This window comes from Eurosta solidaginis, chromosome 3, assembly GCF_040869045.1.
Source record: "Eurosta solidaginis isolate ZX-2024a chromosome 3, ASM4086904v1, whole genome shotgun sequence".
Taxonomy (NCBI): Eukaryota; Metazoa; Arthropoda; class Insecta; order Diptera; family Tephritidae; genus Eurosta; species Eurosta solidaginis.
In genome coordinates, this window is record NC_090321.1 from 30,669,889 (window position 1) to 30,680,736 (window position 10,848).

The following is a 10,848-nucleotide window of genomic DNA, read 5'->3' on the forward strand; positions in this document are numbered from 1 at the left end:
AGATTTCGACGGCAAATAATGGTGTTCATGGCTGCGAACGACCATTTCGTTGTGTTTCGCAGCAATGATTACTTTTGGGCTTGCCAATCCAATACCCACTCGATTTACAATTACCTCCACTAATCGGCGAGAAAAGACATTGCAAAATTTAAAAATTTCATTGGCGCATATAAGTCAGTTTTTCGCGTTTTCTGACCACTTCGACTTTTTTAGTTGATCACTGTTTTGATCTAGGTGTGCGATGTGATGTCTGGCACGTCTCTAAACCTCGTAAATGTACTACCGACCAGATATTCAACATACGAAAAACCCTGAATAAGATGCAGCGAATGATTATGCTAGAACATTTCATATCACAAAAAAAGATAGCACAAGTAAGGAAGTCTAAGTTCGGGTGAAACCGAACATTACATACCCAGCTGTACGCTTGAAATGCTGTTGTTGTTTGTTTAAAAATTTTGTTTCCAAATTTTGATCAAGAGTCTCAATATCAGTCCACACGTCAAATTTCAACATTCTAGTGATAGTTCCGCATTACAGGTTTTACCACTAAGTTCGAACTGATGCCAATCAGATGATCAGTCAGAAAGCTAGTAGCCAAACTTGTGCAAACAGCGCAAGAGTCTGAGCTAAGTATTTCTATTTAAATTAAGCATAAAAGCAGCAACCATCACAGAACCATTTAGGCTGCGACAGTTAAGAACGCGTTCTAAAGCTCTGCAGTGAAGGTATGTGCCTGTATCGTTGGAACATTGCAATATTAAAAGTGTCAGCTGAAACACTGTGTAGAGGTAGGTCAATGGCTAGTGCTGTCTTTCAATGCAATAAATAGTTCGCTAGTGTCAAAATAGCTAGTTTTTATGCCGTTAAATAATCTAATACGCAGTTTGGATTTTTACTTATTCGCCATGGCATTTTTACCGATACGCCAGTTCTTTGACAGTAGTGAACCCGCAAAATTTTTTAGAGCTATGTAAAATATTATTGATAAAAGTACTGCAACTTCTTCACATATTTTTGTGTGACCTATAACATAGTTTTATATCACTGATATGCATTTGCCTTGGACTTTCTTAGCGATTTCGATAAACTTTATATAATCATTGGGAAAGTTTGAGATTTTAGCGTAGTTAGATGTGAAATCCCCTTCAATGTTGGTCGCCTTGTCGTGGAGAAGGGGCTTAAGTACCATGTTAGAATCTCCTCCCAACACGAGACGAACTAAGAGGAAAACCCCATATGTCCTACAGCGTCGATGGCGTGTTAGCAGAACGCATCACTTGTCGCTGCAGGTGTTGAGGTACCCGTGCCGATGGCTGTGTGGTCAGCGGGTGTATATTGAAAGGCTGATCGCGAACGGTCCCCTCCGATGCCCAGGCAAGGTCGGTTGTATAAGTGCCTTACCCCCGGTATGCTGGCTCTGCCGGGGGCTGACTAACCCTTCCATGCAAACTCGTGGGAACTCTATGCCCAATGTAAATGAAAATAATAAAAATTAGGGGAGAAAGGGAGCGTTCTGGGAACGCTCTCTGAAGACGATCTTCTGGCAACGCCAACAAACTCCTGGGGGAGCTCAACCTGGCGGAGCTGGGTGAGGATGGGTCGTCAATCCTCGGAAGGCGAGCAGGCGAGTCTCAACCCAATGCTCAGGGTGGCTCAAATTAAACTGCAGCACTCGAAAGTCACCTCGGATAACCTGCTGGTCCTCCTCAGGGAAGAGGACATTGATGTCTGCCTAGTGCAGGAACCACGGGTCTGGCGGTCACAGGTAATGGGCCTAAAGACTCGAAACTATAACCTATTTTACACACATGGAGAAGGGACACCGAGGGCTTGTATCCTCGTTAGGAATATTATTAATGCTTTCTTTTTACCTAATTTCAGTAGTTACGACGTTGATGTGGTCAAGGTCGAGTCAAGTAGCGGCCGAAGCATGACGATCGCCTCGGCTTATATGGCCCAAAATCGACCCGCTCCTCCAGACGAGGTCGCGCAAGGCACGCGGTTTGGGGTAGCAACGAGATAAACGAACGGGGTGAGTCTCTGTTTGAATTTATATTAGCTAACAAGCTCTCCCACCTTTAGTTTTCCGAGTACGGCGAACTACCCGGGGTGGGAGTAAGTCCTTGATATAACACTAACACCTGACTCCCGGGAGCTTACGGTAAGAAACTGGGAGGTGTCGAAAAAGCTTTCCCTGTCGGATCACCGGTTGATCCTTTTCAACATAGACTTAGAAAAAGTCAGTCGCACAGAAACCCTAAACGGACGTCCTGGAGCCTATTTGACAGGATAGTCCTCCATAGGATAGACTCCATAGAAGTAGGACGCCTATACAATCTACAGACAGTCTTGACGACCGAGTTCGGTCTCTGGAGAAAAGTTTTCAGGTGTTCTTAAAGTTGCCTGTCCAATTTCGAGGAGCAAAAAGACCTTCCCGCCGTGGTGAGACAAAAATCTCAGCGACCTGAGGTCAAAGTGAAATAGCGAATGGGACTCCCTTACGTGTGGGCATTGTATAAGCAATCAATTTTGGGTGACTTGATAAGAAAGAGGGTAAATATATATATTTCATTAAAAAACAATAATAAATTACTCTAAATACTTCTTGAAATAATAAATTTGCTATAAAGTAACTTATAAAAAATATAAAGAATTAAAAAAAATTCATGTCAGAAGTGGGATTCGAACCCACGCCCTCAGAGAGGACCAGAACGCTCCATATAAACTTCCCATTGAATTGGTAAGTAAGTTTGCACTTGAGTCTGGCGCCTTAGACCGCTCGGCCATCCTGACACTTAACGGTTTTTTGTCAAAGTGCTTAATTCAACCAGGGCATATTTCTTAACGCCAAACTAAATTATTTATATATTATTATTCAGATCATAAGAAAGCATTTAAGTTCAATTGATTTTAAATAAATATACTTATATTTAGGTAACCAAACAAACCCTTGTAATTACACTAATTTCACTTTAAAGTTTCATCTTAGTGGTGCCAGGGCCATCTGTCGCTATTTGTTCCAATTATGACGAAAACAACTATTAGCAGAGACGAAAACCTACCATTATTTACATTCACAATGGGTACCAACAATAGTCTCTCCTCTGTTACGAGCTAAAAATAACATGTTAGCATAAACAACAGACATGGTGGCATTATCTTTAGAAAAAAAAAAAAAATGCCACAAGAAAAAGTATGTACCTTTACTGCCGTCCATTGCAAAACGGTAGTAAAATGAATTTACTGCCTTTTAGGAATTTTAATGCCACACAATTTCTGCGACTATAATTTACTCATTAACTAAATATATGCACATTCAAAATTTACAATGAAAAATCAAACAAGGTTCTAAATTTGAAGTTTACTTGAAAAATCTTAAATTTCCCGAACAAAAATTCAATTTTCTCCGATTTTACTTTTTACATTCTACTGCCTTTTTGCTTTGGACTGCTGAATGTTAAAAGTTTGAGGCGCCTAAGAACAGATAAGTCTAGCGTTATGGTGGGCTGAAATCGAGGAATAGTAACTTTATTAAAGCAACATCAGCCTAATATCTTTTAAGTTCCATGTGTTTGCCATACGATTCAATTGGCAGTTTCAACTGCCTAAAAATCTCTCCGGACGAAATTCAAATTCAGAAATATGTAGGGCCGTTTTCTCAAGTAAACCTTAAGGTATATCGGTTTTCGTGAACAAAATTCGTATTTATAATTTTAAAGTTCACATGAGAACACGTTCCTTAACTGGTTTATTAAATTCCCAAGTAGACAACGCGTATTTCCAAAAGTCAAAAATTAAAAAAAAGCTTGTTTTCTGAGTATTTTTCAATGGTTATGGAGTTTCTTAATATGAGACAGTTCTGCAAAATAACGCCCAATTATGACACTTTGCTGGACCTGTTTTACTTTTCAGGAACTACAGAACTATTGAAAAGCTACTCAGAACACCAATTTTTTTTTTTATTTCTACATTTCAATAATTCTAGAACTATTGAAAGTCTTCTCAGATCCCCAATTTTTTTATTTTTTTTTTTTTGAAGTTTTTACCCTTGGGAAAAACGTGACAGTTGGACGTTATTTTGTAGAACATTTTCTATTTTTCAGGAACTACAGAATTATTTGAAACCTACTCAGGAAAGTTTTTGCTTTGCGAGATTGTGTATGCCAATTTCACAGACATCTTTTACTACTTATAGTGGTCAAACGCTTGACTTTAAACAATTTTTATAGAACACGGATGGCATCTGTAAATTGTTTTTTTGAAATTGTAGTACACATTTTTTTAAGTTTTTTAATAGATGTATGAAATGATTTTTACTGATATGTTTTTTATGAATAAAATGAACAAAGCGCTTGAAAAGTTGCCTTTAACTTAAACTTTGTTTAGCTTTTGTTGTCTAGCCTTTCCTTGAAAAAGTTCTGGCAACACTAATATACAATTTTAACAAGGTTTGTAAAAGCTTTAAAAAGTTAAACAACGTATCATTTTAAAAATTCTTGTTAAAAAAAAATTATCAAGCAAACAATTTGGCTTATATTAATTAATAAAAAATATTCTGTCAGAAGTGGGATTCGAACCCACGCCATCAGAGAGGACCAGAACGCTCCATGAAGACTTACCATTGTAATGGTAAGTAAGTTTGCACTTGAGTCTGGCGCCTTAGACCGCTCGGCCATCCTGACACTTAATTAACATTTGTCAAATGGCATAGAAAACAGAAGCATTGCAATTAACAGCAACAAACAGATGAGTAACAGCGCATACAGTTTTAACACGAATGATGCCACAGAATCAAAACTGCAACATCTTGAGATGTGGATAGAAATAAAAAGAGGCGCAGTTCGTACTTTTTGCGATATTCATTTATAATGTACCTACGTGTCGGGTATTAGAAAATTACCTTCTACACATTTTTAAGCAGCTTATATTATTGTTGGAAAAAGGATGAATTGTTTAATTAATAAAATCCCCTAAAACAAATAAAATACCTCATGAAAATCTGTAGAAGCAATTTAAAATTATTCCACAAGTAGTACTAACAAATGAATTTCGCAAAAAGTAAAAACTTCCATCTCTTATTATTTTTTTCCTCTTTGGTATTATATTATTAGTAGTGCAGGCTTGCCAGAAAGCTGTCAGAGCAAACTAATACGAGGGTGTATAAACTAACTTTGTTTATTGAGTTCAATATCTTTATATAATAAAAAGTTTTATTGGTGGCTTATTGTTGAAGTGAATTTAATTATTGTAGAGCTACGATATTTCATGTTTTTGATTCTCCTTCAACAAAAATTATGACCCATTACTTTAGCTACTACAACAACCGTTCTTGTCTGATATAGGTGCCTTCTTTATACAAAAACCGTATTGTTCAAAACCGATACAGCTCACCACATACATATTATATTCTTTACTGGTTTACACTTAGGGTTCGACTACATTGCCACCGACAGGTCGATAAAATGTAATCAGCCGATATTTTCGTTCGAGATCGTGCTCAAATCTAAGTAAGGTTTTAACTAAATAGCTTATAAAATATTATTTTTCAAGAATTAATCCATGAGTTGCAATTTACATGGATAACAATTTTAGCCAAAATTGTAAACCATTCATTGGTTTAAGCAATATTTGAAGCTTTTTTGTATCAACTTGACACCTTTAAATTTACTAATATGTTTTTTAATTTAGTTCGGTTTGAATCTTAAACTTATTTGAACAATAATTCCAAAATGTCGAAATTCGTTTTAACACAAAATCAAACAAGCTTCAAAAATCTTAAAATAGAAGCTTGTACTCTTATCTTGGCTAGAAAAAAATTCTCAAAGTTCAAGCTTTTGCTGAAAATTTAAAATTAAAAATTTCATTTAAGAAGAGAGCTGCAAGTCATTGATTGTTTTCCACAACATTTTGTTATACATATAAAGTGTTAGACCACGTTTACACATGCCTTAAACTACAATAAATTGTCAGTATACAATCTACGCGTTTACATATTTCCGTCCTTTGGAATTAGATTAATTTCTGTACGATTTTTTCTTTTCTCTTTTATTTTGTACTTCTAATTAGCGAGTTTAATATAGAGGTGAATTCGATGAAAAAAGCTCCGCCTCTGTAAAATTTTTTCATGATTACCAATTATCGAGGGGAAAAATTTATCTGGGAGATCTTGTCATATAATTTAAGATTAGAGGTTAAGTACGAAAATGAAAATAATCTTGTTATATGTAAACTAGATTTTATGATAGAATTTTTTTGTACAGATGTAATAGCTTAGTGTGTAGAAAAAATTGAAAACATCCGGACATCGGATCGAACTCTTGCCACCGTCAACTAGATTTTATTTTTTTTTTTTAGCGAAAGTGAAAACTTTTCTGGCTTAAATTTAAACCTGCGCACCCCTTTTCACGAAGACTGGTATAATCAGTGATCGATCAAAGTAAACGTCCTCAAATAACTGAATAAGAATTTTTGTTTATTGAACATATTAAATTACTAAATATCTATAACACATTTTACTGTGCCTTTTATTTTCCAAAACCTAGATGCATTTTAAAATCCGAAACACATTTTAAGCAATTTAAATGTAAAAATTATACATAGCAGCCTATTTTCAATAATTTTAAGAAAGTAGCATCATTTTAGTAATTATATAACATTTACTTAAATTTGATAATGATTAAAAAGATCAATAACGGTTCACACAGATATAAAAAAGCTGCAGAAATACCTCACAAAAAGGTCTATATAGTTCTCAGTAAAAATTACAGACTGCCTCTATTAAAAAATGTTTTATTTCGTTATTTCTTCAAAAAAAAAAAAAAAAAAATGGGTCTAAAATAGAAGTAATTACTTTTTTTCTGACAGAAGATACGGAAATTTAACTTAAACCTCTTTTAAACTTGGTCAGTAACCATTAGTTTTTTAATACAATTTTTGATGCTGTTTTAAGTTTGTATTTGAGAAAACTACTACGGAAATAAAATGTTAGCTATAATTATAATTTATTTAGTCATTTACAACGAATTTGCCTTAGCTACAAATTTGCTCTACTTGTCTGAAAAGCTTTTTGCCGTCGCCTCGCCGACCACATAAAAAACATGTCGGTAACGGGTTACAGGTCTGTAAATATTAACTTAACTATAACATTCAACAACAGCTGTTATGTTAGTAAACGGAATGTACTTAAATGATGCTATTGTGAATGAGATTGCTGCAATACGTTAAAATAAGTGCTTAGACATGATTTAGTTATGTCCCATATGGTCTAGTGGCTAGGATATCTGGCTTTCACCCAGAAGGCCCGGGTTCGATTCCCGGTATGGGAATTTTTTTTAGTTTTTTTACAACATGTTTTTTTTTAATGCTTGGAACAAATTCTGTGGCAATTTGATAAAACAACCTATCTTGAGTTAAGTTTTTGGGCTCTTAACAGAAATCCGTTACAGGTCAAACAATATTATTTATTCAAAGTCCTAATGCTAAATGGGTGCTACAGAATGTATGCATGTAGCCTGAATGATGAGATGCTGATAGCTTTTAATCAATTTTTGTCAATTTTTGTCAATTTATCGAGATAAGTAGTTTTGTCAAATTGCCACATAATTTATCCCTGGGATAAGTTAATATTACTGTAAGACTCAGTCCAGACAAATGGCTTAAAAAGAGAAGTCGACATCGCATGCTGCCGTGCTACAGTTCGTGAGTAGGAAATTCAACAAGTGGAAAGAAAAGTTGTCTCATATAAATAAAAGATGATGTATACCATACTCGGTAACATGATAGCTATCGATTCTTCCTTTTCTTTGTTTCTTGCTTCAGAGTACGTTCTCTGCTCACTCGTAAATAATGGAGTTATGTAACAAATATTGTGCAAATTATTAGGAACATTTGAGGGAAAGTTTTGGGAGGGCTGACACCCAAGTTCCGACAATCCTTAACGGTTTCACATCGAGCTAAGTGAGAACTATACTTATTACTTTAAATGAAAATAAGATGGGTAACCTTTAATGGGAAAAAGGTGAAAGCATGAAGCAATAGAAGAAGTTAGAAGTTCCTCATCATCGGCTGGTTGGAGATCACCCTATAACACCGATGCAAGGCCGCCATGTCTCTGGCAATGATTGAAGCCCGCCTTATCGCGAAGAAGTGTCTTATCTCAGAATTGTATTTATGTTTTTAAAGTTTATGAAGATTCGATTCCAGAACGCCTATATTACGATTACAACATGGACATCGCAAATGTGTATCATACCGATTGTCTTACGCCCAAAAATACTGGATGTGGCGTTTCATCAGGATCTACATTTTGACGAGTATGCAACCGCAATTGTACCTAAAATCCAAATCCGTAATAAAATTCTCAAATCTCTTGCCGGACGTACTTGGGGTAAAGACGAAGAGGTGCTCATTGCTACTTACCTGTCACCGATATAGTTTGTCTTTTTTTTGTCCCCAGAATACCACCTATACAAAGGCGAGAGTACTCCCCATTAGGAAGATATTTGAAATGCTCAACAAACTGTTTCAAAAACCTGACAGGAGATCTAAGGCCATACGGCACCGAGAACACAGCCATATGTAGAAGAAAAGCACAAATAGGTTATCAGTGATATCCACCAAAAGGCATCGGACCTCTTTGCTAGGAAATGCCCGACGAGTCCCGTTCTTAAAGATAAATACCCTTAATTCGTAGAAGAGAAATCATTCACATGACATCAACCATCTATTTAATTGCAATGTGGAACATAGGGTGGATCCCTTTTACTCTGGTCTACCTCTGTTAAAACTCCAAGTTTCCTTGGACCCCCGTTTAAGGATATGGATGATAATTTGTGAGTTGTCGCATGGATTGGATGGAGCCAAGCACCACTGCAAAAGCAACAACAACTGGCTGAGCCTCAGCCAAAGAGTATTTATTAATAAGAGACGTCAGAACGCGTACTTTGACAAATTACTCGATGTTTTCTCAAGGTAGTCGTTGGTTTTTTTGTCAGATGTATTTATAAAAACGCCTTCTATACATTTTCGTGGGGTATTTGTGTTTATTTTGATGATTGTATTAAATTAATTAATTAATTCTCTTTCCAAAAATCGTAATTATGCAAAGTCATTTCACCGCATAAATATATAGGATGCAGTTAAAGAAAACTAAACAAAACTTCCTTGAGAATCACATTCGGCATGACAGGGTTGCTTTGGCAACAACAAAAGTATCGAGTGGCGCCTCTTAACAAATATATACTCTTTGCCTCAGCCTTCAATATTATTCTAAGCAGATGAAATAGCGTGATTTTTCGTTCTACCGACCATGTACATATATGTATGTTAGGGCGGGTCAAATTGTATGGGGAAAAAAATTTCAGGTGCACATCCAGTTTCTGAATCTATGGGTCATACTGAGTAATATTGTCCATGTGACCATAGGTCTGAATTGAATTTCGAGCCTCCCTGATTTTGTTAGACAATTTTATATCCCAATCCGAATCCGAATTTGACATTTATTTTCATGTATTTTACTTGAGAGAGCCACTATTCGGATTGGGATATAAAATTAGCAAAATTAGGGAGGCTCGAAATTCATTTCAGACCTATGGTCCCATGGACAATATTACTCAGTTTGACCCATAGATTCAGAAACTGGATGTGCACCTGAAGTTTCTTCCCCCATACAGTTTGACCCGCCCTAATGTATGTATACATATAATTTATTTTACTGTATCTTCCCTCCATGCATGCTATGGACCAAGCGAGTACTCCAAACTTAACCACAATTCATACAAAAAATATGGTCCAATTAACATTGCGATGTCCTAGGACTGGACCATATACTCCAATTCAGCATTACATCAGAGTAATCCATGGAGTATCCAGTATGACACAAGTGGACCACATGATCCAACGATTTTTGCAGGGTTATTACCAAATTGCATCCTTCTATACTTAACTCATGAGTGTAGCTTTTTAATACGATAGTTCATGTCGAGTCCCGCGTGAGTTGCAGAACCACCCGATGTGCATTAACTGTTTTATTAAAATCTGCTAATAATAGTTATTATACAAATTGGTGATAAATACATCGTTTAAAATAATCGAACATTTCACATGCCGTGCTTCATTTAAACTCACTCATTTGTGGCGAGACCACTCAAGTCAAACACTCAATTATGATAACTATTGAACCATTTATCATTAATCCCAATGAATGAATATGATTCAATAAGAATATAAGAGGCTGAAAATTTAAAACTTTACGAATGTAACTAGAATTAAAAGCTGGTACATAAGTATAAGTACGATGTATGCACGCAACGATCGCAGCTCGATCACATTAGACTACAATGTGACATAATCGTATTGATTCAGTAAAAAATCTTGTTTTCTTTATTTAAAACCGGATGACGCTATTTGTAAAACAAAATAAACACCACAGCTGCTGCGCACCCACAATGCGCCTTTAACAACCGATCCTCACTTGCAGATCAGCTGTTGCACGTGAGCGTTTATTGTTCATTATGATCATCATAATGATCACATTACAAAATTTTTATGTCAGCCGTTAACTCGCATTGTTGATCTTTGTTACGTTGCTTCACTTCTGTTGATCTTCATTATAATTTTTATACCCAGCTGTACTTGTACACAGGGTATTATAACTTTGATTGGATAATGGTTGGTTGTACAGGTATAAAGGAATCGAGATATATATAGACTTTCATCTATCAAAATCATCAGTATCGAAAAAAAATTTGATTGAGCCATATTCGTCCGTCAGTCTGTCTGTCCGTAAACACGATAATTTGAGTAATTATTGAGATATCGTCACCAAATTTGGTACACGAGCTTATA

At 35.8% G+C, this 10,848-nt stretch overlaps 3 non-coding genes across 3 annotated transcripts; 1 reads left to right on the plus strand and 2 right to left on the minus strand.

The window, feature by feature from the left end:
- Positions 1–2,670: 2,670 nt before the first annotated feature.
- Positions 2,671–2,796, minus strand: TRNAL-CAA (transfer RNA leucine (anticodon CAA)). Its single transcript has 2 exons — positions 2,759–2,796; positions 2,671–2,715 (listed from the first exon to the last, which is right to left on the minus strand). It is a non-coding gene; the product is annotated as a tRNA-Leu (tRNA).
- A 1,763-nt stretch (positions 2,797–4,559) lies between these two features.
- Positions 4,560–4,685, minus strand: TRNAL-CAA (transfer RNA leucine (anticodon CAA)). Its single transcript has 2 exons — positions 4,648–4,685; positions 4,560–4,594 (listed from the first exon to the last, which is right to left on the minus strand). It is a non-coding gene; the product is annotated as a tRNA-Leu (tRNA).
- Positions 4,686–7,256: 2,571 nt separating this feature from the next.
- TRNAE-UUC (transfer RNA glutamic acid (anticodon UUC)) lies at positions 7,257–7,328 on the plus strand. Its single transcript has one exon. It is a non-coding gene; the product is annotated as a tRNA-Glu (tRNA).
- Positions 7,329–10,848: the final 3,520 nt, after the last annotated feature.